Raw genomic sequence first — 25,643 nt, forward strand, 5'->3', positions numbered from 1 at the left:
CAAATTAAATGAGTTAAAATACATCGTTAATACTCAATGAATCTTAGCTATTATGGTGTTAGCTATAAACAGGATGGGGAAATTTTTTTCTTCAACTAAAGTCGTATATTTTAAATGATCTGTTTTTTCATTCCTCCTCACCTCCCCATCTACTCATCTTGTGAGGCAGAAGAGCACAGCGGTTAAGAGTGTGGACTCTGCAGCCCAAAGAGACAAAGTTCAATTCCTGCTCCCTCACTTAGCAACTTGGGTGAACCTGGGCAAGTTAGTTAATCCTTTTATGCTTGGCCTTTCTCATGTGTAAAATGGAGATGATAGCAGAACCAATCTCACAGAGTTGATGTGAAGATTAAAGAAATGTGTGCCTCACGTATGCATTCAATAAATGTTACCCATAATTTCCCATAAAGGAAATTTGTATAAAATAAATTGAATATGGCATAATTTGGCATTTTTGAGGCCCAATCATAAGTATAAAAGAGTAGAGAAACTCTGTGGTTGAGATCGTATTTTATTGTTACAGTACAAAGGAAATAGAATGGATTTATTTGTAGCTAATAAGGTCTAAATGTATTCTACAAACTAAAATATGAAAGTGTCATTTATGCTAACATGGCAGAACATAGCATACCAAATTATAGTTTCTCAAGCTGATTTTCCACAACACTTTATATCTTTTTTATGAGTCTTAAAATCTACCATAGAGAGGGTATAGTTTACTTGAGGAAGTAAAACAAGTTCACTGCAGCTGGCATATGGCATTCAAGGTAAGAAGTAATTGGATATGAGGCTGAAAAAAATAAGAAAGGCTAGACCAGGAAGGCCTTGCAAGCCACGTTTAGGACTTGGTTTTAAGGCAATGAAAATCCATTAAGAAATTTTAAGTAGGTCAGCAGCATGATATATGCCTGTAATCCCAGCACTTTGGGAGGCTGAGATGGGAGGATTGCCTGAGGCCAGAAGTTCAAGACCAGCCTGGGCAACATAGCAAGATCTTATCACTCAAAAAAAAAGAAAGAAAAAAAAAAGGCAGGAACAGTGATGTTCACTTTAGTGCTAGCTACTTGGGAGGCTCAGGCAGAAAGATATCTTGGGCCCAGGAGTTCAAGGTTTAAGTATACATAAATAGATTTGGATTCCCCAAAAGTCATTCTGGTTATGATGAGGAGAATGGATAAAGAGAACAAGGGTGAGGATTGAAAGGAGTAAAAGACAGAATTCAGGTTTTTCTGGCCAGAATGTAAGTTCCTGGAATGCAGACAGAATAGCATCTGGGTTCCACACATATCACCTAGCCTAATGTCTTTCACATACTCAGAATAAAAGGCATTTAATGGTGTGTGAAGGACTGTATGAAACATCATTTTTTTCTAGGAACAGACAATATCATCCTAAAAGAAATAAAACCCTGACCACTTAGCACTCTAATAATTTATTTACTTACTTAAAAATAAACATGCTATGTAGAAGTCCTGAAAAGTAATAATTAAGAGTACTCTGGGAATATGGTGGCAATGACACTGTTGTTGAATGTATATAATAACATGTGGCATTACCAAAAACCCCTGTACACCAATACCTAGCCAACAAGGTATTCCCCAAACCCTCCCCTTCTCATCCTCAAACAGGTGGTTAGATATAAATTATTGGCAGCTATGAGATGCCACATCAACATCTGGGTAGGAAAAAGCAGAGGAATCTGCAAATGGCCCCCAGCACAGGAAAACCTCCAAAGCTTTACCACTCAATGGAAAGTATAGGGAGACAAGATGAAAACAGATGCTAAACTTAAGAGGTGTTCTGAGAGATTCCAGTTTATAAATGAGTGCAAGAGGACCAAGATGTAATAGTTCTGTGATGTTGGATTAGTTGGATCATATAAATTCTTGAAGTTAAAAAACTAAAGTGATTTCCCAGGATAAAAATCCTACACCAAGGAAAAACAGTGGAAGTAGAAGTGAACTGGAGCAAAACAGAGGCCAAGGGGAAAAGGAAACAGAAGGTCTAGATAAAAATACTGAGAGGAATAGAAGAGGCAGATATTGGAAAATATGAGGCCAGAATTTTGACCGGTTTGTGAAAACAACAGAAGAAAGAGGTATAAAACCATGAAATTAGAAGGCTATCCTGTCTCATGGTGTCCTTCTTAAAAGTACAGGAAACCTCATTCAGAACAGCATTGCAGATACTTAAATACGAACGATTATTAAAAGAAAAAAATAAGGTCCTTAGAGACTGTAAGGGTACTCTAGAAAGATATGGCCACAAAAATGAAAACTACACCTGATAATTCTAAAACAAGTTAAAGGAAATTAAGAAAATGATAGAAGATACTTGAAAAAGTCACAACTAGAGAGGTTGAGAAATAAAGGTACTGGATAAAAGGAAGATTTAAAAGAAGAGATGATAGCATTCAGGAAGCAATTAGAAATAAAAGGAAAAAATTATTTCAGAAATGAAACTAAACTAAAAGGAACAGAGGAGTGAGCCATATGATGGAGAAACAGAATATGAAAATACAATAAAAATGGAAAAAGTAAAAAATAAAAACTTTAAAAATTATAAAAAAGAAATGAAAAGGATTAGAAAATGATAGCTACAGAAGACAGGCAAAGAAGATCCAATGCAAGTTTAAAAGAAATTTTTAAAACAAAGCCAACGCAACAAAACAAAACAAATATAAAACATAATTGGACAAAATCTTGAAATTTATCTTTAACATGAGATGGTTTGCCTGTGTCCTCACCCAAATCTCAACTTGAACTGTAGCTCCCCAAATTCTCACATGTTGTGGGAGGGACCCAGGCGGAGGTAACTGAATCATAGGGGCAGGTCTTTCCCATGCAATTCTCATAACAACGAATAAGAGTCTAACGAGATCTGATTGGTTTATCAGGGGTTTCCGCTTTTGCTTCTTCCTCATTCTCTTTTGCTGCCAACATGTAAGAATTGCCTTTCATTCTCCAACATGATTGTGAGGCCTTCCCCAGCCACGTGGAACTGTAAATCCAATTAAATCTCTTTTTCTTCCCAGTCTTGGGCATGTCTTTATCAGAAGCATGAAAACAGACTAATACATAAAACAATAATAACTACCTACCAAAAAAGCATAACTTCATCCCTGGGAAAAATCACTTAAAATTATCAACATGAGAATATAGTCTAGGTAAAACTCTTGGTCTTTAAAGAAAAGGAAAATACACATTGAGCATCCAGGCAAAACCAAGTCACTTTTATGTCTAAGAAAATCAGACTATATCAGACATCGAAAGCAACATTTTATATAGGCATTGGAGTAACATATTTAAGATAGTTAAGAGAAGAAAACATGAGTCATGGATTGTGTATCTGGCCAAAATGACCTTTAAATATACAGTTCATGCATAAACTGCTAATAACAGGCAAGAACTCAGGAAATATTGTTTGAATGAGCACTTCCAGAGGAAATAACTAGAGAATAAACTTCAGACAAAAAGAATACAAAAGCATTGACTTAAGATTTTGTGGTGATCATTAAAAATATATTTAGTTATAGAACTAAAACTGAATGGACTGAACTAAAACTAAATCAAACTAGAACTGAAAAAGAAAAAAGGAGGCAGTATAGCACTAAATCGCTGTATGTGTCAGACAATGTACACACAGTATAAGTACCTAAAAGTGGATGAAAATACCTGTTTTTTTCTTTCTTTCTTCCTTTTTGTGGAGAATGGGGTCTTTCTATATGGCCCAGGCAGGTCTCAAATTCCTGGGCTCAAGCTATCCTTCTGCCCCTGCCTCCCTAAGTGCTGGGGTTACAGGCATAAGCCACCATGCCTGGCTAAAAATGGATGAAAATAAAAAGTATATAGGAAAAATAAGATAAGTTCCCTGACTGTCTTACAGATATTAACAAATGAAAGGAGGGCACATGAGGCCAGCTAACTTCAACATTGCTCACAGTAGGGAACCAGAAGCAAGGGGCCTCAAAAAGGAAGGGAAAGGGCCTAAGACTGTTATATAGAGGTAATAATAAACAGGTAATTATTAGGGGAAAAAAAAAGCCTTCCTCTAAGTCCAATGGTATACCAGAGTGAGAATGAGGGCAAGAGAAAGGAGAAAAAGAAAGGTAAAGGTAGTAAGAGAGGGAGAGAAAGAGAGATGTCTGTTTCTCTTAAAAACAGGGGAACAAAAGCCAATGAAAGGATGTATCTGCCGGGCACCGTGGCTCACGCCTGTGATCCCAGCACTTTGCGAGGCTGAGGCAGGCAGATTGCCTGACGTCAGGAGTTTTAGACCATCTGGCCAACATGGTGAAACCCTGTCTCTACTAAAAATACAAACATTAGCTAGGTGTGGTGGCAGGTGCCTGTGGTCCCAGCTACTCAGGAGGCTGAGGCAGGAGAATCGCTTGTACAAACCTGGGAGGCGGACGTTGCAGTGAGCCAAGATCATGCCAGTGCACTCCAGCCTGGGTGATAGAGTGAGGCTCCGTCTCAAAAAAAAAAAAAAAAAAAAAAAAAGGATAAATCATAAGCAAAACAAAACCCATTTTGGGGAAGAAACAAATGGAGGGAACCAGGTAGAAGTGAGACTTCTTTGAAAATAACTGTCTGAAAATTTGATTATGGATCCCATGAGTGTTTTTATATTATTATAAAACAAAATTAAACACGTTAAAAAGAAACCTGTTGCTGAAAATGACACTAATTATACATCGGCATACCTAAACTTAGAAACTATTTCAAGTTACTTTAAAACACAGGAAAATGACTGTATATTCCTAGTGTACTTATAGTAAGTATCAAATAAATGTAGAAAAAAGAAAAAACACTTTTTAGTGATTATTTTACTGGTAGTGATGATAGTATGGTGATTCTGAGATTGCTGTCTGTGAATGGTGGGGTAAATAAAATGAATGTTCCGATATCAAGATGTGATATTTTTAATACGGTTGGAAAAAGACTAAAATCAATGACAGAAAGTATAAACAATAAAGTCTTGAATTTGAACTGGAACTATCAGTATGAATCAATATTTTTTTTCTTAAAAAAAAAAAAAATCCTAACTAATTTATCTGAAAAGACCTAGAAACAGAGACATTCCTAACATCCAGACTCTGGCTTCTAAACCTATTTCCTATTATAGTAAAGGAATCAGCACTTCTTGGAGAAATGGGTGACTCCTAAGTCAGAAAAGGTCCAAAAAAAGCCTAGAAAATGCAAACATACCAGAAAGCAAAGACTAGCAGCAAAGAAACACACAACTACTTTAAATAATCTCCCATTGGCCACAAATGGGACAATTTTGCATCAATTAGAATTATAACTAATGGAGGAAACACATCAAATGTGTTTACATCAGTGAGTTCACCTTTGGAAAATGTTAGGAACCAATTCATTTTGAAAACTGACATCTAATAAGGGGAAAGAATCAAGTATTTCTCTTGCTTTTCCTACATGATCTGTACCTTAAAGTAATTGAGTAGTTGGAGAGGAGGAAGTTTTCAACAGAAGTAACAAGAACATATTAAAAGAATTAACACAGCTCTATTTTGCAACCCTTAATGAATAAATCTGGGCAATAATCATCATGCCAAATAAATCACGGAAAGAGATATAAGTGAGGGAAGTATACAATATCACCTTTGGAACAATCTTGCCAAACAAAACAAAACACCAAACCTGAATCTCTAATCAGTTCTCCAGATCTAAATACCAATTACAGGAAACACAGAGGACAGTGGAGTATGTTAAATGACACCATGTAGAGAAAATCAGCAACATTCCAATATGTGAGAAATTTTACAGGCCAAACACCCGATGTCTTCAACCAAAATATGTCAAGGAACGCGCGCGCGCGCACACACACACACACACACACAGAGAGAGAGAGAGCTGGAGAAGGGGAATTTATATATCAAAGGAAATCTGAGAGATTATAAGGCAATAAAATAATAAAGGAAATGTAAATATCAATTGCATATATACATATTCATATATATTAAGGGATTATTGTTATTTTTTATAGATGGGATAAAGATACTGAGACTTGTTTTTTTTTTTTTTTTTTTTTTAAAAAAGAAGCTGTTACCTTTTAGAGAAACACACTGATGTATTTCAGTTGAAATAAAGGAGTTGGGGGGCGGGGGGATACAGATGAAACAGGGTTTGCCACATGTTGATAATTATCTAAGCCAGTTAATAGACACAATGAGTTCATGTTTTTCTCTGTATTTCTGTGTATTAAAAAATTGTTAAAAATTGCTTTCATCATCTTGACAATGTAAGTGAAAAAGCATCTTTTCAAGCCTTAAGATTGCCAGTATAAGTCATTACAGCTTTTTCAAGGCTTAATGAAAGAGACTCTTCATAATTTTTAAGTGACCAAATTTGAAATTAAATTAAGTTATTCATGAGGTCTAAATCTAGTCTGCATAGACCCCTGGACTGTAACTTGATTTAAAAAGATTACAAAAATCTTTATCTGAGGTTTATTGTCCTTAGAAAGGATAATACATAGTTTTTATTCCATCTTTCTAATTAGTAATTTAAGCATATGTTCAGCATTTAACTCTAAATGTTTGCCTTTTCCCCAAGCTCGAAGACAGCTGTCCAAGATTTGAATGCCAGAAAACATTTAAATATCAACATCTGTTGAATTATGTTAATTTAGTGTAATATAATTGGGCATGAGTTGGAACTGATCAGAAGTATATGAAATAAACAAAGGTAAATTCCCACCAATATCTTGGTATACAAACAAATCACTAAGGAATGATGAAAAACAATTTGAAAAACAATTATTTCTACAAAAAAAGGCAAAGGAAAGGTACTGATTATAAAGAAATTGATTCTTTTAAAAGCATAATTCTAACTTTTAGGACATTATCTTGCTATTTTTAAATTGTTCCTGTAATTGAAAGGAAATGAAAATTATCTAGAATGAGTGATAGCCAAATATTTAATATTTGAATATTTTTATTCATTATATAGTAGAACATTCTAATTATACTTATATATGCATTAAATTTTTAGATTGCAGAATAATTCTTGTTATATTATGAGCAGTAAATATTCAAGGGTTGATGTGATTTCTGTAGACATAAAGTAATATTTTAAAATTGAAAGTATTTTCAGTGTGGCAGATGAATTTAATAGGTTTTTTCCTGAGGACTGTAAGGTACAAATTATCAAGCAGCAGATGTTGTTTATTATTTTGCTGATTTAAAATATTAATTTTTACAGTGATTATCTTATTAATAAATTAGGACTGCTTGTTTGTTTTGGGAAATATTCTGGCACATACACATTGGATTAACAGATCCCCAAATGTACTCATAATGAAGTTATAACCCAGGCTGCAGTAGTGATACAAGCTGTTGTGATATGGGCCTGCAGGTGTATCCTAATCATTTCCTAGGAGAATCATCTCCGGGAGTTAAAGGTTAGTTCTGTGTCCATGCCCATTTAATCACAGGACCAATTTGGAGAGTGCCAACTGTGAAACAAACACCTGTCCCTAAGGAAATGGACTTTAGACCACAAATTCATTTCAGCTAAGGGTCACTGGAACAGCTTTCACATGCCAACTATTTTCCATCATTAGTGACCATGGCCAAATTCAACTGCAATCCTAGAGATGAGAGGCTGTGCATACTTTTGTCATTTGAAAATATCTAGTTCATCTACCAGAAAAAGAGAAGATATAAGTAATAAGAGTTTCACTAATTAGTAGTAGTATTTTGTTTTTGTTTTATTTACCACCTACTGGGCATATTACTTATTTCTAAATGTCAAATTCCTTTTTTTCTGTGTGGGTTTTTCATATAAAACTGAAGAGCAACCTCCAAAATTCTAAGTGGCTGATAACTAATTTTATTTAGTGTAATGACAATTTAAAATAACCCTCTATGATCATTAGTTTAAAATCTTGGCAAGGAAGAATTTCAGGATGCCAAAAGGACAGAAAGCATGAGAACTGGCAATTTGATAATAGTGTAGTTTTATATAATACAATAATTTGGTTATATAGAGTAAAACAGATTAATTAAATCCCTTAAAAACCATTTTATGTTGTATATGTGGTATGCTTCCAATTATTCTACTCTAAGGATCTCTATACTTAGATGCCATTTTTCTAATTGGAATATATATGTAATTAAATGCATTCCAATTAAACAAATATAGAATGTATACATTCGAATTAAAGCAAATATGTGAATACTTTCTAATCATTCATGTATACATAAGAATGAATAAAAAAATCTAAGACATTTTTCTATCTGAAAGGCTAAACTTTTTTACAACAATAAAATCTAATGCTAATTTTAGGTATGGAAGGGAAAAATGAGAATAAACTAGAAATTTTACTTTTAAAGTTAGTTTAAAAGCAGTTTTAAACCATTATTTTGGACATATAAAATATACAAAATATAAAATGTCAAGTGATAGAATTTGCTTTAAAATATGACAAAAGATAATTTGTTTTAAAATCCTAAATTTACTAAGGTAGGATAGACAACTTAAATCATTAAAATAAAGCATCACTTTTTGGTGATATACTTAATTTTGTTGATATATTTCTGGGAAAAGCAACATTAAACAAATATAGCCCATGTCATTAAGCAGTACTCTAATGAATAGTTACCCAATCCCAATTTATTAACAGCTGCTCAAAAATTTCATAATTAATAGTTTCATTTACTTTTGGCAAATCTGCAAAATGACAAATAGTTTTGTATCTGTTGCAAATTATGTCTCCTTTCCAAACAACAAATGACAGTATGGGGAAGACTGAGTAAACCGAAACCTTGAACATCTTTGGATCTTTAGATGATCAAATAAAGAGCAGCTGTAATTCTATCTGTTACATCCGCAACAAAATACAGTGATCTGTATCATATAAAAACGAATGTGCTCTGTATTAAAGTAAATAGGAATGTTCTTTCTAACTTGATGGAAGAGGGTTGACATGAATGTGATGAGATTTGTTTTGTTTCTCTGATTAAATCTATTGTCATTTTTGTTTTTTTCATTTTAGGAAACTCCTTGTATTGCTAATCAGGCAAAATGACAGGAGAAAAAGTTTCTTTCTTCTCATTATTAATAGACAACCTAAGAAATTATGTCACATGGAATCCATGGATGATCAAATCATTTGACATTAAGTAGATGAAAAGTGAAAAATATAATGCATTTAGCAACTAAGTAAAAGTGAATTAAATATGTTTCTAAAAGACACTTAAAAATTAAGTATAATTTAATAATGTCAGCAATAAAAATGTTTTTACTTGATTTCAAATTACATGTCAGGCTACTAAATGATTTGGCTTTTGTGCTTCATAACAGTAAATGACAAAAATCATGTAAGTAAGAAAACACGGCAAATTCAAACCCTACTCCTTCAAAAAAAATGGTGCCATATCCATAAGGAAAGGCTTTGAATCTAAACAGTTGAATAAAGCTGCTACAAATAATCAAGTTTGTTACATGGATACTTACAGCAATAAAGACTAATCATAAGCATAAACATGTGTTAAAAGAGCAAGATCTTTTAAAAAATGCCGTATCACTTCGTATTAGGCATCGCTTAATGCATGTTTTCAACGGACTTTCTTTTTTTTTCTTTTGAGACAGAGTCTTGCTCTGTCGCCCAGGCTAGAGTACAGTGGCCAGATGTCGGCTCACTGTAAGCTCCGCTTCCCAGGTTTACGCCATTCTCCTGCCTCAGCCTCCCGAGTAGCTGGGACTACAGGCACCTGCCACCATGCCTGGCTAATTTTTTGTATTTTTAATAGAGATGGGGTTTCACCATGTTAGCCAAGATGGTCTCGATCTCCTGACCTCATGATCTGCCTGCCTTGGCCTCCCAAAGTGCTGGGATTACAGGTGTGAGCCACCGTGCCTGGCCCAACAGACTTTCAATTTGGAAAAGCTATATTGAACTTTCTGGTGCTAACCAAAGGCTTCTGACACGAGAAACAACGTGACATTATTTAGTTGTAGCTCTAGAATGAGGTGATAGCAGTGCGAAAGGTCCTTCTAATTTTGTGAAGCATAAAATCATATTTAAATACAGAAATACCAAGAAAAAAAAGGATTGAAATTGCAGAACTGTTCTCCCTGCTTTCTCACCTGTAGTTCTCAAGAATAACTGGAGAAAGAATGTACAGAGGGAGGAACTGGCTGAAATGGCTTTGGCATTGTCCTAGTCCCCCCTAGAAACAGGATGTCCTTCAACTCTTTAGCACAGCAAGTTCTTTCCCCACTAAGGTATATAACCCAGGGCATGCTTACTTTCTGGATCCCTTAGCTGTGGTGCGACTGGGCATGCGTGGAGGAAACTCTATCAGCCCCAGGCAGCTTTCCTGAGCCTTGGGAGGCTGGCTCACAAAGGATCATAAAAGCTTTTGTCCCTTACTACCTATCTGTGAGTAATCACTCTGCTTCATATAACCTGTGGCACGTGAGTGTGTTCTGCCTTAGAAGACTCAGATAAGTTGGTAACTGGTGCACAGTGAACTTGCTTAATAAATCTAGACATCACTAGTATTTATCTCTAAAAAACACTTAGGTGCATTGGCTCAAGGTTTTGTTCTCTCTCTCTGTGTGTGTGTGTACATGTGTGTATTTGTGTGTGTGTTCACTTTAATAACTGCTTGCATGTAATGACCACTCAAAAACCATGCCTGTTGATTACTAAATATTGAAAGTGACAGGTAATAGGTAGTTCTTTTTTAAAAAAAATAACAACTGAGTATGCTTTTATGCATTTATTTATGAAAAGAATTTCATGTTTTCCTGAGTTGTAGTCATGCCTTTCAAAGGTTTTGAGGTATATAAAAGTGACAGAACGGCATGAACAAACCCTGAGATATCCATAAAATATTAGACAGATAAGAGACGACAAAACTAAGATACAACTTCATAGTAGGCAAATGGACAGAAAACACTGAAGAAATGGAAGAATGACTGTAAAAAAAAAAAAAAAACAAACCACGGACTTATCAAACGGAAGTATAGAAGGAAATAATCAACATGATATAAGCAACGTGGAAGAAGATGAGACAGGAAACACGTAACTCTAGGGACTATGAGGCTAAATCTCGGGAAAACACATCAAATAAATATGTGAAAATAATGTCATGATGACAATTCCTCACATAACTCACTATCTGACACATCTACTTTATGACAAGGACACCTCTCAGGAAATAAAAATGAAACAATAAACTAAAAGAAAGATTATAAGACTAATACCACTTGAATCAATTAGATAAATTAAATCCGTATTAAAAATCAGCATGTTTCTCCCTTGAAATTTGATTATAGGACCCATTATGCATACTATGTGAGAAGAATAAGAATGTTATTTACAATAAACGTATGAACAAATACAGTGAATCAATACTTTGTTAGTAGTGAATATTAACATTCAGGATATGATGAAATGGCATGTAATGATGGGCACTGCTAATGGTAATTGATTCCACAACAGGAGATAGTGAAGCATGAGAAGCAAGTTAGGAAACCCACAGGAACCCTGCCCTTTTAGGAAAAGAGAGAAGTATAGGATACCTTGAAGAATACAGTGTGCATTATTGATGAAGTTCTACCTGATAGAAAGGATTAAAATAGTTAAAATGAGTTATTTGTTTAAAGGAAATTATAAAGGTCACTTGTTTGGATTGTTAGATATAGAAAGGTCAAAGAGTTGGGAGACAATTCTTTTGCACTCATAATTAAGAGTCTAGATGAAAATTAATGTGAATGTGGCAAAAAAGGAGAAATGGCATAAATTGGACATAAAGAAAACCACCACAAAAGTGAATTACAGTAAGTGGCATTGGTAAATATGTCCCCAAATCCCTTTTTACAGAGGTCCTGAAAACTCCCCTGAGGAGTTGAGGGTGAGATGTCCTACATTCCAAAGACTAAAGCCATAACTGCATAGCACTTTATTCAGTGCTTTTGTGAGGAATGCCTACGTTAAGGGCATGCTTTAGTTATGCACTTCAAAGTCTTGGCTTTGAATCATGAACAGTGGACCGTTTATGCATTTATCTTTTTTTATCTGCTTGGTATATTTTGGGAGTAAATGATCCTACAATTTATTGATTTAACGCATTATAGTTCTCTTCTCTAACCTATATGTTTTTCTACAAGTTGAAAAAGGGAAGTGCAGTCACTCATCCAAAAGGGGTAAGAAAAGTCAAGATACTATTAAAAATACTAAGAAAGAAAATGGATTGAAGAGTAACATAGAAAAATGAATATAAATAGGAAAAGTGAAGAACTTTTATCTTGCATTTAACAAAACTTGTAACAAGAATTAAACATGAGTAGTCTTTCCCTTCTTACACATCTGTTTCACCTTTTCAAGTTGCCCTGTGCCTAACAAAACTGAAGGCTTCAGAGAGAAGAAAAAATACGCACTCACAAATCAATAAAAAGAAGGTATGAAAGGAATGTTCAAAGAAACAAGAGAAGGTTGGGCACAGTGGCTCACGCTTGTAACTGCAGTACTTTGGGACTCTGAGGCGGGTGGATCACTTGAGGTCAGGAGTTTGAGACCAGCCTGGCCAACACGGTGAAACCCCATCTCTAGTAAAAATACAAAAATTAGCCGGATGTGGTGGCAGATGCCTGTAATCCCAGTTACTTGGGAGGCCGAGGCAGGAGAATTGCTTGATCCTGGGAGGCAGAGGTTGCAGTGAGCCGAGATTGCGCCACTGCACTCCAGCCTGGGCGACAGAGCAAGACTCCATCTCAAAAAACAAAACAAAACAAAACAAACAAACAAAAAAAAAAAATTAGAGAAATAAGAGGAGATCTTGGAAATGAAAAGAATAAGATAATTTTAAATATAATTAAGTTACTTGGGGCTGAGTGTTGAGAAAACTGCCCCCAAATCTTCCAAGAAAATAATACATAAAAGAAAAGTTTAAAAAGTTAAGAGGATCATTTAAGGGTGCTCCAATACTGAAAAATTAGGAGCACAGATAAAATGTTAACCACTGAAAACTGAAAGACATTGGAGCAATGCCTTCAAAACCCTGAGGCAAAAGAATTTTCAAACTGGAATTCAATTCCCAGCTAAATCAATCAATGTGAGATAAGAATAAAGACATTTTCAGACATGCAAAATTCCATAAATTTAACCATCTCTGTTCTCTTCTGGGAAAGCTGAAGAAAAATAATGCCACTGGATCTTGGGCACGTAAAATCCCACACAGGGGATATACGAAGGAAATCTCAAGCATGTTAGTGAAGAGAGATGCCAGGACATTAGATGTGCAGCAGGTCCAGAGAGCAAACAGTCCAGCGTGAGCCTGAAAAATGGAGGGCTCCAAGAGAGATGCCACCAAGAAAAATAACTGAAAGGTGTCTAGCTTCTGTCAAGAGGCATCTGATGAGTTAGGGATAGGTACATAGAACAAAAAGCAAATAAGAAACAAAACAATGATAACCACAACAACTAAAAGTGATGTATCTGTGAATATCTACATAGATAATCATATTAATGAAAACAATGGATATTTATTTGGTCTGGGAGAAAGAGGGAAAGAAATCCAGATATGAGTGTGTGTGTGTGTGTGTGTGTGTGTATTGTTGGTGGGGGGGGGGCGGACCCCGCAAGAAATCAATATGCACAAGACTTGGGGTGGAGCAAGATGGCAGAATAGAAGACTTCACCAATTGCCACCCCCTCCAGGATACCAATTTAAGAAGCGCATTCATAACAACCACAAATAGGTGAGCATTCACAATACCTGGATTTAACTTCACACTGCTGGAAAAGGCACTGAAGAGGCAGGAAAAACAGTCTTGAATCACTGATGCTGCCCCTACCCTATTCCCTGGCAGTGGCAGTGTAATATGAAGAGCATGTCTATGCTCTGGGGTGAGGGAGAGCACAGCAATTGTGAGGCACTGAACCCATTGCTGCCCTGTTATAGCAGAAATCAAGACGGAACCAAACTCAGCTGATGCCTGCCCACGGAGGAAACATTTAAACCAGCCCTAGCCAGAGGGGAATCACCAATCCTAGCGGTCCAAACTTGAGTTCCTGCAAACCTCGCAACCATAAGCTAAAGTACTCTGGGGCTTTAAATAAATTTGAAAGGCAGTCTATGCCACAATGACTGCAACTCCTAGGAGAGTCCTAGTTCTGAACTGGGCCCAGAGGTAGTGGACTGGTGGGGCATGCAACATATTGAGACACTAGCAGGGGTGGTTAAGGGAGTGCTAGCATCACTCCTTTCCTAACCCCAAGCTGTATAACTTATAACTCCAAAAGGGATCCCTTTCCTCTTCTGAAGGAGATGAGAGGGAAGAGTGGAGAGGACTTTGTCTTGCATCTTGGATAGTAGCTCAGCCACAGCAGGATAGGGGACCGGTCAGAGCCGTGAGGCCTTCTTTCCAGGGCCTAGCTCCTGGGTGACATTTCTAGATATATCCTGGGCCAGAAGGGAACCCACTGCCTTGAAGGGAAGGACTTGGTTCTGACAGGATTCATCACTTGCTAACTGAAGAGCCTTTGGGCCCTGTATAACAAGCAGTGATAACTAGCTACCACACTGAGGGCCTTAGGTGAGCCTCTGAGACTTGCTGGCTTCAAGGGAGACTCAGCACATTCCCAGCTGTGCTGACTCGTCTGCTTGAGAAAAGCAGAGGGAAAAGTAAAGAGGACTTGTCTTGCACCTTAGGTACCAGCTTGGCCACAGGGGCACGGAGCACCAAGTGGGATCTTGGGGTCCATGATTCCAGAACTTGGTTCCTGTGTGGCATTTCTGGACCTGTCCTGGGCCAGAGGGGATCCCACTGCCCTGAAGAGTGAGTCCTAGGCCAGGCAGCATCCACCACAAGCTGACCGAAGACCCCTTGGGCCTAAGGGAACATTGGCAATAGTCTGGCAGTACTCCCCATGGGCCTGTGGTAAGAGTGGCCAATGGGTGAGGATCCTCTGCCTTTGGAAAGGGGAGGAAAGAGTGGGAAGAACTGCAACTAGTGGTGTGAGTGCCAAATCAGCGGAGTGTAATAGAATACCGGGTAGACTTCTAAGCTTTTTGATTCTACTCCCTGGCTCCCACATGGCACCTCTGGACCCCCCTGGGGTAAGGGGGAGTGGTTACAATAGGCCTTGGGCAAGACCTAATGCTGTGCTGGCTTCAAGTCTGACCCACAGTCCTTCTGGTGGTGTTGAAGGAGATGCTCGTGTCACTCTACTGCTAGCTTCATGAGACTCAGAGCAAGAGAGAAACTATGTGTGATTGGGAGAAAGAAAGGGAAGAGAAGAAGAATCTCTACCTGGTAATCCAGATAATTCTCCCAGATCTTGTCTAAGACTACAAAGGCAATACCTCTACAAGTCTGCAAGAACCACAGTGTTACTGTTCTTGGGATGCCGCCTAAAGCACGACAGCTTAGATTACAATATCCAAGTCCCTTTGAATATCTGGAAAGCCTTTGCAAGAAAGATGGGTACAAAAGAGCCCAGACTGAGAAGACTACAACAAACACCTAATTCTCCACTGCCCAGACACAAACATCTACAAGTATCAAGATCATTCAGGAAAACGTGACCTCACCAAATGAACTAAATAAGGCACCAGGGACCATCCTGGAGCCACAGACAGAATTCAAAATACCTATTTTGAGGTAACTCAAAGACATTCAAGATAATATAAAGAATTCAAAATTCTATTAGACTAATTTAATAAAGAGATTGAAATAATGAAAAGCAGGATAGATCAAGCTGAAAAAAAATTGGTGAGTTGAAGACAGGATAAAAATACATGGTCAGAAGAGACAAAAGACAAAAGAATAAAAAACAATGAAGCATACCTACAGGACCTAGAATATAGCATCAAAAGAGCAAGTATGAAAGTAATTGGCCTTCAAAAGTGGGAAATGAAAGAGATAGGGGTAGAAAGTGTATTTAAAGGGATAACAGAGAATTTCTCAAATCTAGAGAAAGATATCAATATGTAAATCCAAGAAGGTTATAGAACACTAAAAAGATTTAACCAAAAGAAAACTACCTCAAAGCATTTAATAATCAAACTCCCAAAGGTGAAGAATAAAATAAAGAACCCTAAAAGCAGCAAGAGAAAAGAAACAAGTAACATACAATGGAACTCCAATACATGTGGCGGCAGACTTTTCAGTGGAAATCTTATAGGCCAGGAGAGAGTGACATGACATATTTAAAATGCTGAAGGAAAAAAACTTTTACTCTAGAATAGTTTATCTGGTGAAAATATCTTTCAAACATGAAGGAGAAATAAAGGCTTTCCCAGACAAACAAAACCTGAGGGATTTCATCAACACCAGACACATCCTACAAGAAATGCTAAGGGAGTTTTTCAGTTTGAAAGAAAAGGACATTAATGAGCAATAAGAAATCATCTAAAGGTACAAAATTCACTGGTAATAGTAAGTACACAGAAAAACACAGAATATCATAACACTGTAATTATGATGTCTAAACTACTCTTAAGTAGAAAGACTAAATGATGAAAGAATCAAAAATAATAACTGCAACAATTTTTCAAGACATAGTACAAGAAGATACAAATAGAAACAACAAAAAGTCAAAAAGTGGAGGAATGAGGTTGAGGCATCGTTTTTAATTAGTTTTCTTTTTTCTTTATGTAAACAGTGTTGTTATAATCTTAAAATAATGTGTCATAAAATAGTGTTTGCAAGCCTCAGTGGTAACCTCTAATCAAAAAGCCTACAACAGATACATAAAAAATAAGCAAATAACTAAATCGTATTACCAGAGAAAAATCACCTTCACTAAAAGGAAGACAAGAAAGAGAAGGAAGAGTAGATCACAAAACAACCAGAAAACAAATAAAAAATGGCTGGAGTAAGTCCTTACTTATCAATAATAACACTGAATGTAAATGGACTAAACTCTCCAGTCAATAGACAGAGAGTGGCGGAATGGATAAAAATTCAAGAGCCAATGATCTGTTGCCTACAAGAAATACACTTCACCTGTAAAGACACAAATTGAATGAAAATAAAGAAATGGAAAAAGATACTCCATGCCAATGGAAACCAAAAAAGAGCAGGATTGCTATATTTATATGAGACAAAATAGATTTCAAGACAAAAACTGTAAGAAGAGAAAAAGAAGATTACGTAATGATAACAGGGTCAATTCAGCAAGAGGGTTTAACAGTTTTAAATATATATGCACTCAACACTGGGGCATCCAGATATATAAAGCAAATATTATTAAAGCTAAAGAGAGATATAGGCCCCAATACAATAATAGCTGGAGACTTTGAGCTGGGCAAAAATTTATTGAGTAATACCCTATGAGCAAAGGCAACCATAGCAAAAATGGACAAATGGGGTCACATCAAATTAAAAAGCTTCTGCACAGCAAAGGGAACAATCAACAAAGTGAGGAGACAACTCACAGAATGGGAGAAAATATTTGCAAACTACCCACCTGACAAAGGATTAGTAACCAGAAAAAAAAGGAGCTCTAACAACTCTACAAGAAAAAAAATCTAATAATCTTGTTTAAAAAATGGGCAAAAGATTTGGATAGACAGTTCTCAAAAGAAGACATACAATGACAAACAGGCATATGAAATGGTGCTCAACATCACTGATCATCAGAGAAGTGCAAATCAAAACCACAATGAGATATCATCTCACTCCAGCTGAAATGGCTTATATCCAAATGAGGTAATAACGAATTCTGGCAAGGATGTGGAGAAAAGGGAACCCTCTAATGCTGTTGGCAGGAAAGTAAATTAGTACAACCACTATGGAGAACAATTTGGAGGTTCCTCAAAAAACTAAAAATAGAGCTACTATATGATCCAGCAATCCCATGGCTAGGTATGTACCTAAAAGAATGGAAATCAGTGTATCAAAGAGATACCTGCACTGCCATGTTTGTTGCAGCACAGTTCACAATGGCCAAGATTTGGAGGCAACCTAAGTGTCCATCAACAGATGAACAGATAAAGAATATGTGATACATATACATAATGGAGTAGTATTCAGCCACTAAAAATAATGGTTTTCTGTCATTTACAACAACATGGATGGAACTGGAATTGATTACTCTAAGTGAAATAAGCCAGGCACAGAAAGACAAACATCAAAACCACAATGAGGTATCATCATCTTTTCACTTAATTGGGGGATCTGAAAATCAAAACAATTGAACTTATGGAGATAGAGAGTTCTAGAAGAATGACTACCAGAGACTGGGAAGGGGAGTGGGAGGGTAGCAGGGATGTGGGATAATTAATGAGTACAAAACAAATAGAAAGAATGAATAAGACCTAGTATTTGATAGCACAACGGGCGACTATAGTCAATAATAATTTAATTATACATTTTAAAATAACAAGTCTAACTGGATTATTGGTAATACAAAGGACAAATGGTTGCGGGGATGGATACCCCATTTTCCATAATGTGATTATTATGCATTGCATGCCTGTAACAAAACATCTCACCTACCCCATAAATACATATACCTACTCTGTCTCCACAAAAATTAAAATAAAATGAATTTTTAAAAAGTCAACAGGCACTATTAAACTGAAAACTTCAAGAAACAGCAATATAAATATGCAATACTAGAAATACAGAGGTCATCAGAAGACATAGCTAAAACAGTTAAGAGTAGTTTCCTTTCAAGAGTGAAATTAGAGAATGGTAAAGAATAGGGCTGGGACCCACTGTATTTTGTTATAAGTTTATAGAACAATTTAACATTCTAAACTATGTACAAAAATAATGTGATAGAAAAATTCAGCTTAACAAGTGCCTAGGTCCAGGCACAGTGGCTCATGCCTACAACCCCAGCACTTTCGGAGGCTGAGGTAAGAAGATTCTTTGATGCCAGGAGTTCAAGACCAGCCTGAGCACACAGTGAGACTCCAGCTCTACAAAAAATAAAAAAAATTAGTGAGGCGTCGTGGTGGATGCCTGTAGTCCCAGCTAATCAGAAGGCTGAGGCAGAAGGATTGCTTGTGCCCAGGAGTTTGAGACTATGTATGATGAGCTATGACTGTACCACTGCACTTTAGCCTGAGAGATAGAGTGAGACCCTGCCTCAAGTAGCCCAAAAAACAAACAAACAAAAAACAAAACAAAACCAAGTGCTTAGGAAACACACAATAAAAATAGAAACAAGAGGCCGGGCGTGGTGGCTCAAGCCTGTAATCCCAGCACTTTGGGAGGCCGAGACGGGTGGATCACGAGGTCAGGAGATTGAGACCATCCTGGCTAAAATGGTGAAACCCCGTCTCTACTAAAAAAATACAAAAAACTAGCCGGGCGAGGTGGCGGACGCCTGTAGTCCCAGCTACTCGGGAGGCTGAGGCGGGAGAATGGCGTAAACTCGGGAGGTGGAGCTTGCAGTGAGCTGAGATCCAGCCACTGCACTCCAGCCTGGGCGACAGAGCGAGACTCCGTCTCAAAAAAAAAAAAGAAACAATAATAATATAGTCATAATAACAGCTAACATTCACTTATTTATTATTGTTTATTCCTTAAAACAATGCTATGAGGTAGGTACTATCATTTTCTCTATTTTATTGATAAGTAAACTGAGAGAGAGAGAGAGGTCAGATTTTGCTCGGGATCACCCAGTTAGTAAGTGATTAAACTGGAATTAGAAGTCAGGCACTTCAGTTCCAGGGCCTACACACTTAATCAGTGTATTTTACTCCTTAGATTTCATTTTAAATTGATTCTATAAATATTTTATGCAACAAACATTTGCCTAATAGTGCCGGGCACTGTTTTTGGTATTGGGACTACATGAGTGAGTAAAACAAAGACCATGTATTCATGAAGCTTAAAAAGAGGAAAAATAGAGACAATAGGGAAGACACATAAAGCAGGGACAGGGGACAGGCTATGATGGTACTGGTGGACAGTGGACATTACACTGAGCAGAGACTTGAAGGAAAAGAGGAGAAAGCCATATGGGTACTTGTAGACAGAGTGTTTTGGCAGAGGGAACAGCAGGTGCAAAGGCCCTGAGATGTGAGTGTGGATGGTGTGCTGGAGGAACCACTAAGAGGCCAGTGTGTCTGGAGCTCATGGTGAATAAGAGTTGAAGTGGGAGGAGACAAGGTCAGGGAGGAAGCCACAAGGGGTGAATCACATCACATATAGTCTTGTAGGCCAAAACGAAAAGACTTCAGTTTTTACTTGGAATGAAAGAGAAAGCCACCAAAGATTTTATTTAAAAAAAAAAAGTTTGAAGAGTTTTGACAGTTTCCCTATCATCCTGGTGCCTGACACACATAACCTTCAAATACTTAAAGTATACAATTTGATATGTTTTGACACATTCATACACACATGAAATCATCACCACAATCAAGATAACGAACATATCTATCATCCCAAAAGTTTTACATGCCCCTTTGTAGCCCTTTCCTCCCACTCTCCCGGTCCTCACCCCATGCTGGGTAACAACTGATTCTGCTATCTTTCACTATATACTAGTTTATGTTTCCTAGAATTTTACATAAATGTGTTATGTATATCAATTCTTCATTCCTTTTTATTGGTGACTGAGTTGCTTTCCACTGTTTGGATATACCAACATTGTTTATCCATATACTCTCTATCGAAGTTTTAGTATATATTGGTTGTTTCCTTTTTGCTTTTACTATTATGAATAAAGATGCTACAAATATTTGTGTATCAATCTTGTTTTGTTTGTTTGTTTGAGACAGTCTCATTCTGTCTGTCGCCCAGGCTTGAGTGCAGTGGTACAATCTTGGCTCACTGCAACCTCTGCCTCCCAGGCTCAAGCAATCCTCCCACCTCGGCCTCCTGAGTAGATGGGACTACAGGCATGTGCCACCATGCCTGACTAATTTTTTTCACTTTTTGTAGAGATGGCATCTCACTGTGTTGACCAAGATGGCCTTGAGCTTTAGAGCTCAATCAATCCTCCCACCTTGGCCTCCCAAAGTGTTGGGATTACAGGTATAAGCCACTGTGCCCAGCCCCGTGTTGCTTTTTTTGGAGACAGGGTCTTGCTCTGTCACCCAGGCTGGAGTGCAGTGGTGTGGTGTGTACAATCTTTTAAGTATTTGCGTGGAATACATAGTAGGTCTACATTTAACATTTTAGGAAACTTCAAAACTGGTTTCCAGAATGTAATATAGTACATTCATTTTGTTATTTTTAGCTATTCTAATTGTTGTGAGTGATACCTCATTGTGGTTTTACTTTCCATTTTCCTAATGAGTAATGATGTTTAACATCTTTGCATATGCAATTTGCCATTTACATATCTTCTTTGGTTAGGTGTCTATTCAAACTTTTCCTTATTGTTTAATTGGATTGATTTCTTAACATTTGAGTTTTCAGAGTTCTTTACATATTCTTGATATAAATGTTTTATAAGATATGTGATTGCAAACATTTTTTCCAAGTCTGTGGCTTGAAGAATGTAAGTTTTACATTTTCATAAATTCCAATTTATCAATTTATTCTTTCCTGGATTGTGTTCTGAAGTTTTATCAAAGAAATCTTTGCTGAAGCCAACGTATGTTGGTTACTTTTATGAATCAACTTGACTGGGTCACGAGGTCCCCAGACATTTGGTCAAATATTACTGTGTCTATGTCTGTGAGAGTGTTTCCAGATGAGATGAAATTTGAATTGGTACACTGAGTAGATTTATCTCCTAATTGTGGGTGGGCCTCTTCCAATCAATTGTTTTTTAGAACACAAAAAGGATGAGTAAGAGGAACCTCTTCCTACCTGACTACTTAGATTGAACATCAGTTTCCTACTTTTGGATTGGAACTAAAAAATTGGCTTTTCTTGGGTCTTGAGTCTGTTGACTATCAGACTAGAAGTTACATCGCAGATTTTCCTGGTTCTCAGGCCCTCAGATTCAGACTAGATCTACACCACTGGTTCTCCTGAGTCTCCAGCTTGTCAGCTGAAGACCTTCGGACTTCTCAGTCTCTGTAACTGTGTGAGCCAATTCCTTCAAATAAATCTTTCTATATATAATTATTTATATATATATATAGGATGCATCTATACACGTGTGTATAGATGCATACACATATGCATGTGCATATACACATAAATATGCATGTGTATACATCTATACACACATGCATACATATATACACATATATATGTATACACATATGAACATATGTGTGCATATATGTATGTATAGAGGTGATATATGTACATATGTATACAAATATATAGGAGGTATAGGGATATATAGGATAGATATATTCCCATATAGATGTATATGTATATATGTGTTATATATTTATTTATATGAACTCAGTTTCTCTGAAGAACCTGGCCTGTAAACACACCAAAGTTGCAAAGATTTTCTCCTGTGTTTTCTTGAGGTTTTATACATTTAGGTTTTACATTTAGGTCTGTTATCCATGTGGGTTGTTTTCTATGTGATATATACACATAAATATATTTACTATAGAAATTGATTCATGTGATTATGGAGGCTGAGAAGTCCCACAATCTGTGGTCTGCAAAATGGAGGAGTAGGCAAGTTGGTGGAGTAATTCAGCTGAGAGCTAGGGAGTAATGGGGTAAGACTTCACCTGAGTTCGTGGGTCCAAGAACCAGGAGTGCTGATGTCTAAGGGCAAGAGAATATGGATCTCCCAGTTCAAGAAGAGAAAATAAATTTACCATTCCTCTGCCTTTATGTTTTATTCAGGCCCTTAATAGACTGGATGATGTCCATCTGCATAAGAGAGATCTTTACTCAGTCTACCGATTCAAATGCTAGTCTCTTCCAGAAACACCCTTATGGACAAACCCAGAAATATTCATTGAGCAGCTATCTGGGCATCTCTTAGCCCAGTCAAGTTGACACATAAAATTAACCATTACATGGTGTACAGTGTTAGGTGCGAGTTGAAAATACATATATTTTTCTGCAAATGACAATATACTTGATCCAGTACTATTTGTTGAAAAGACTATCAAACTTTCTTCATTGACTTTGTACATTGGTGAAAATCAGTTAGTTGTCTTTGTACATGTAGTTGTATTTCTTGACCTCTATTCCTCTCTAATGATCTGTTTTTCTATCTTCATATAAATGTAGTCAGGCATCAATTAATGACAAGGATACAAACCTGATGGTGTAGCCTACTACACACCTAGGCTGTATGGTGTAACCTATTGCTTCTAGGCTACAAACCTGTACAGCATGTTACTGTACTGAATCCTGTAGGCAGCTGTAATACGATGGTATTTGTGTATCCAAACATAACTAAACATGGGAAAGACACAGTAAAAGTATGGTATTGTAATCTTCTGGGACCACTGTCATATATGTGAACCCTCACTGACTGAAATGTCCTTATGTGGTTCATGACTGTACCAGACTGTCTTAATTAATACAGCTTTATAATAAAGTCTTCAAATAATGTAGTGTTAGCATTTCAACTTTATTTTTCTTGTTCAAAGTTGTTTGGGCTAAGTCCTTTGCATTTCCATATGAAACTTAGAATTAGCTTATCCATTTCTGTAAAATTGCCTGCGGGGATTTTGATTTAGATAGTATTTAATCTAGAAAATTTGGAGAAAACTGATCTTAAGATATTGAGTCTTCTGACCCATGAACAAGGTGTATCTCTCCAGTTATGTATATCTTAAGACTTAGATAAATATCTGGTTCTTAATTATGTGTTCTTTTTCTTGCTTCGTATTGTAAATATCTTCCTATATCTATTTTGGTTAATATGTATCATGTTAATTACAGTTTTGTTGACTCTCTTGTGCCAACATTTCTGCTTCTATTGGAATCTGTAATCCAACTGATTGTTTTTCTTTTGAAAAGGCTGTTCTTGTCAAATGTCTTTTTTCTTTTTCTTTTTTTTTGTTTTTTGAGACAGGGTCTTACTCTGTTGCCCACACTGGAGTGCACTAGCATGATCATGGCTCACTGCAGCCTCAACTGCCCAGTTAGTTTTTAAATGTTTTATAGAGACAGAGTCTCACTATGTTGCACTGGCTGGTCTTGAACTCCTGGGCTCAAGTGATCCTCCCGCCTTGGCCTTCCAAAGTGCTGGGATTACGGGTGTGAGCTACCGTGTCTGGCCTTTTCAAATGTCTTATCTTGGCCTATGAGTTCATCTTCCTCTGAGAATATTGGCTAGTCTGTCAGGCAATGGCATGGGAAAAGCAACTGGGGTTGTGAGCCTTAGAGTAGACAGGCCCTGGCACCGGAAAACCACAGTCATCACACCCCACTCCATGAAATAACCCCTTTGGTTAGGAGAATACCTTTTCCCTCTTCTCACTCCCAGAGAGGAGCAGAACTAATTCTTCAGCACTGGGTTTTAGAGGAGCTGCAACAAGGACATTATAATCTTTCACCCAGTTCCATCAAGTTCCTCAAAAACAGCACTGTGAACTACTGAGTTTATTTCGGAAGACACTTAGACCAGAGGTCTGAGTCTTTGTGTGGGGCAGACAGCAATTCTCCCAAGGCAATGGCCAATGATGAAAAAGTACAGAACTCCAAAGGTTTACCCTGTATTTCATATTTTATTCTCTCTCAGCCAGGCTAGATTGCCTCCTGTCTCAAGTCAAAGCCACCCTGCTTTACATACATAAGTTTAAGATAGCACCTATAATACCAAGGGCTTCTTGAAGTTTCCTATGTATTTTGTCTTTCTAAATTTCTGCTGGGTTGATCTTCAGAGAGGTAGCAGTAATCCTATAGTTCAGAAACTTGATTGTAACAGGAGCTGGGACTGAATTTCTAATGTAAGTAAACATTTAAGGCAGTAGAATTTCCTCCAATTACCATCTAATTGTAACCCACGTGTCTTGATATTAATAAAGTTGCTTCTGACACATGAGTTGCTTGGAAGAATACTTTGTGTGTGTGTGTTTTTGTGTGTCGGAGTTTCACTCTTGTTGCCCAGGCCAGAGTGCAATGGCCCCATCTTGGCTCACTGCAACCTCCGACTTCCGGGTTCAGGCGATTCTCCTGGCTTAGCTTCCCAAGTAGCTGGGACTACAGGTGGGAGCCACCAAGCCTGGCACATTTTTGTATTTTTAGTAGAAACAGGGTTTCACCATTTTGGCCAGGCTGATCTCGAACTCCTGAACTCAGGTGTCCGCCCTCCTCAGCCTCCCAAAGTGCTGGGATTACAGCCATGAGCCACTGTATCCGGCCAGAAGTGTACTTTTTAACTGTAACTTTTTGTTTTGGAGACAGAGTTTCACTCTGTCGCCCAGACTGTAGTGCAGTGGCGAGATCTTGGCTCACTGCAACCTCCAACTCCTGGGCTCAAGTGATTCTCCTGCCTCAGCCTCCTGAGTACCTGGGATTACAGGTGCATGCCACAACGCCCGGCTAATTTTGTATTTTTAATAGAGACAGGGTTTCACCATGTTGGTCAGGCTGGTCTTGAATTCCTGACCTCGTGATCCACCCACGTTGGCCTCCCAAAGATTACAGGCATGAGCGACCGTGCCTAGCCTTTAACTGTAACCTTAAAAAAAAAAAAAAAAAAAAAATTGGTACCAATTGCTAACTTATTCACATTCCAGTAAAGGAATGTATTTTTTATGATCCATATTCACTAAAATTTGTTGATACTAGCTTTATGGCCTGGTAAGTGATTAATTT

General features: G+C 37.2%; 1 protein-coding gene across 4 annotated transcripts in view; it reads right to left on the reverse strand.

Moving 5' to 3' along the window:
• Positions 1-25,643, reverse strand: part of GPATCH2 (G-patch domain containing 2) — a 203,159-nt gene that overhangs the window by 36,504 nt on the left and 141,012 nt on the right. Inside the window, exon 9 of one of the 4 annotated variants that reach the window (XR_013412258.1) lies at positions 4,401-4,474. The exons of the other annotated variants lie outside the window; for them this stretch is intronic. The gene's annotated coding sequence lies outside the window, so the exon portion shown is untranslated. The remainder of the gene's footprint in view (positions 1-4,400; positions 4,475-25,643) is intronic. 4 annotated transcript variants of the gene reach the window in all.

Source organism: Macaca mulatta, chromosome 1 (assembly GCF_049350105.2).
Source record: "Macaca mulatta isolate MMU2019108-1 chromosome 1, T2T-MMU8v2.0, whole genome shotgun sequence".
Classification (NCBI taxonomy): Eukaryota; Metazoa; Chordata; class Mammalia; order Primates; family Cercopithecidae; genus Macaca; species Macaca mulatta.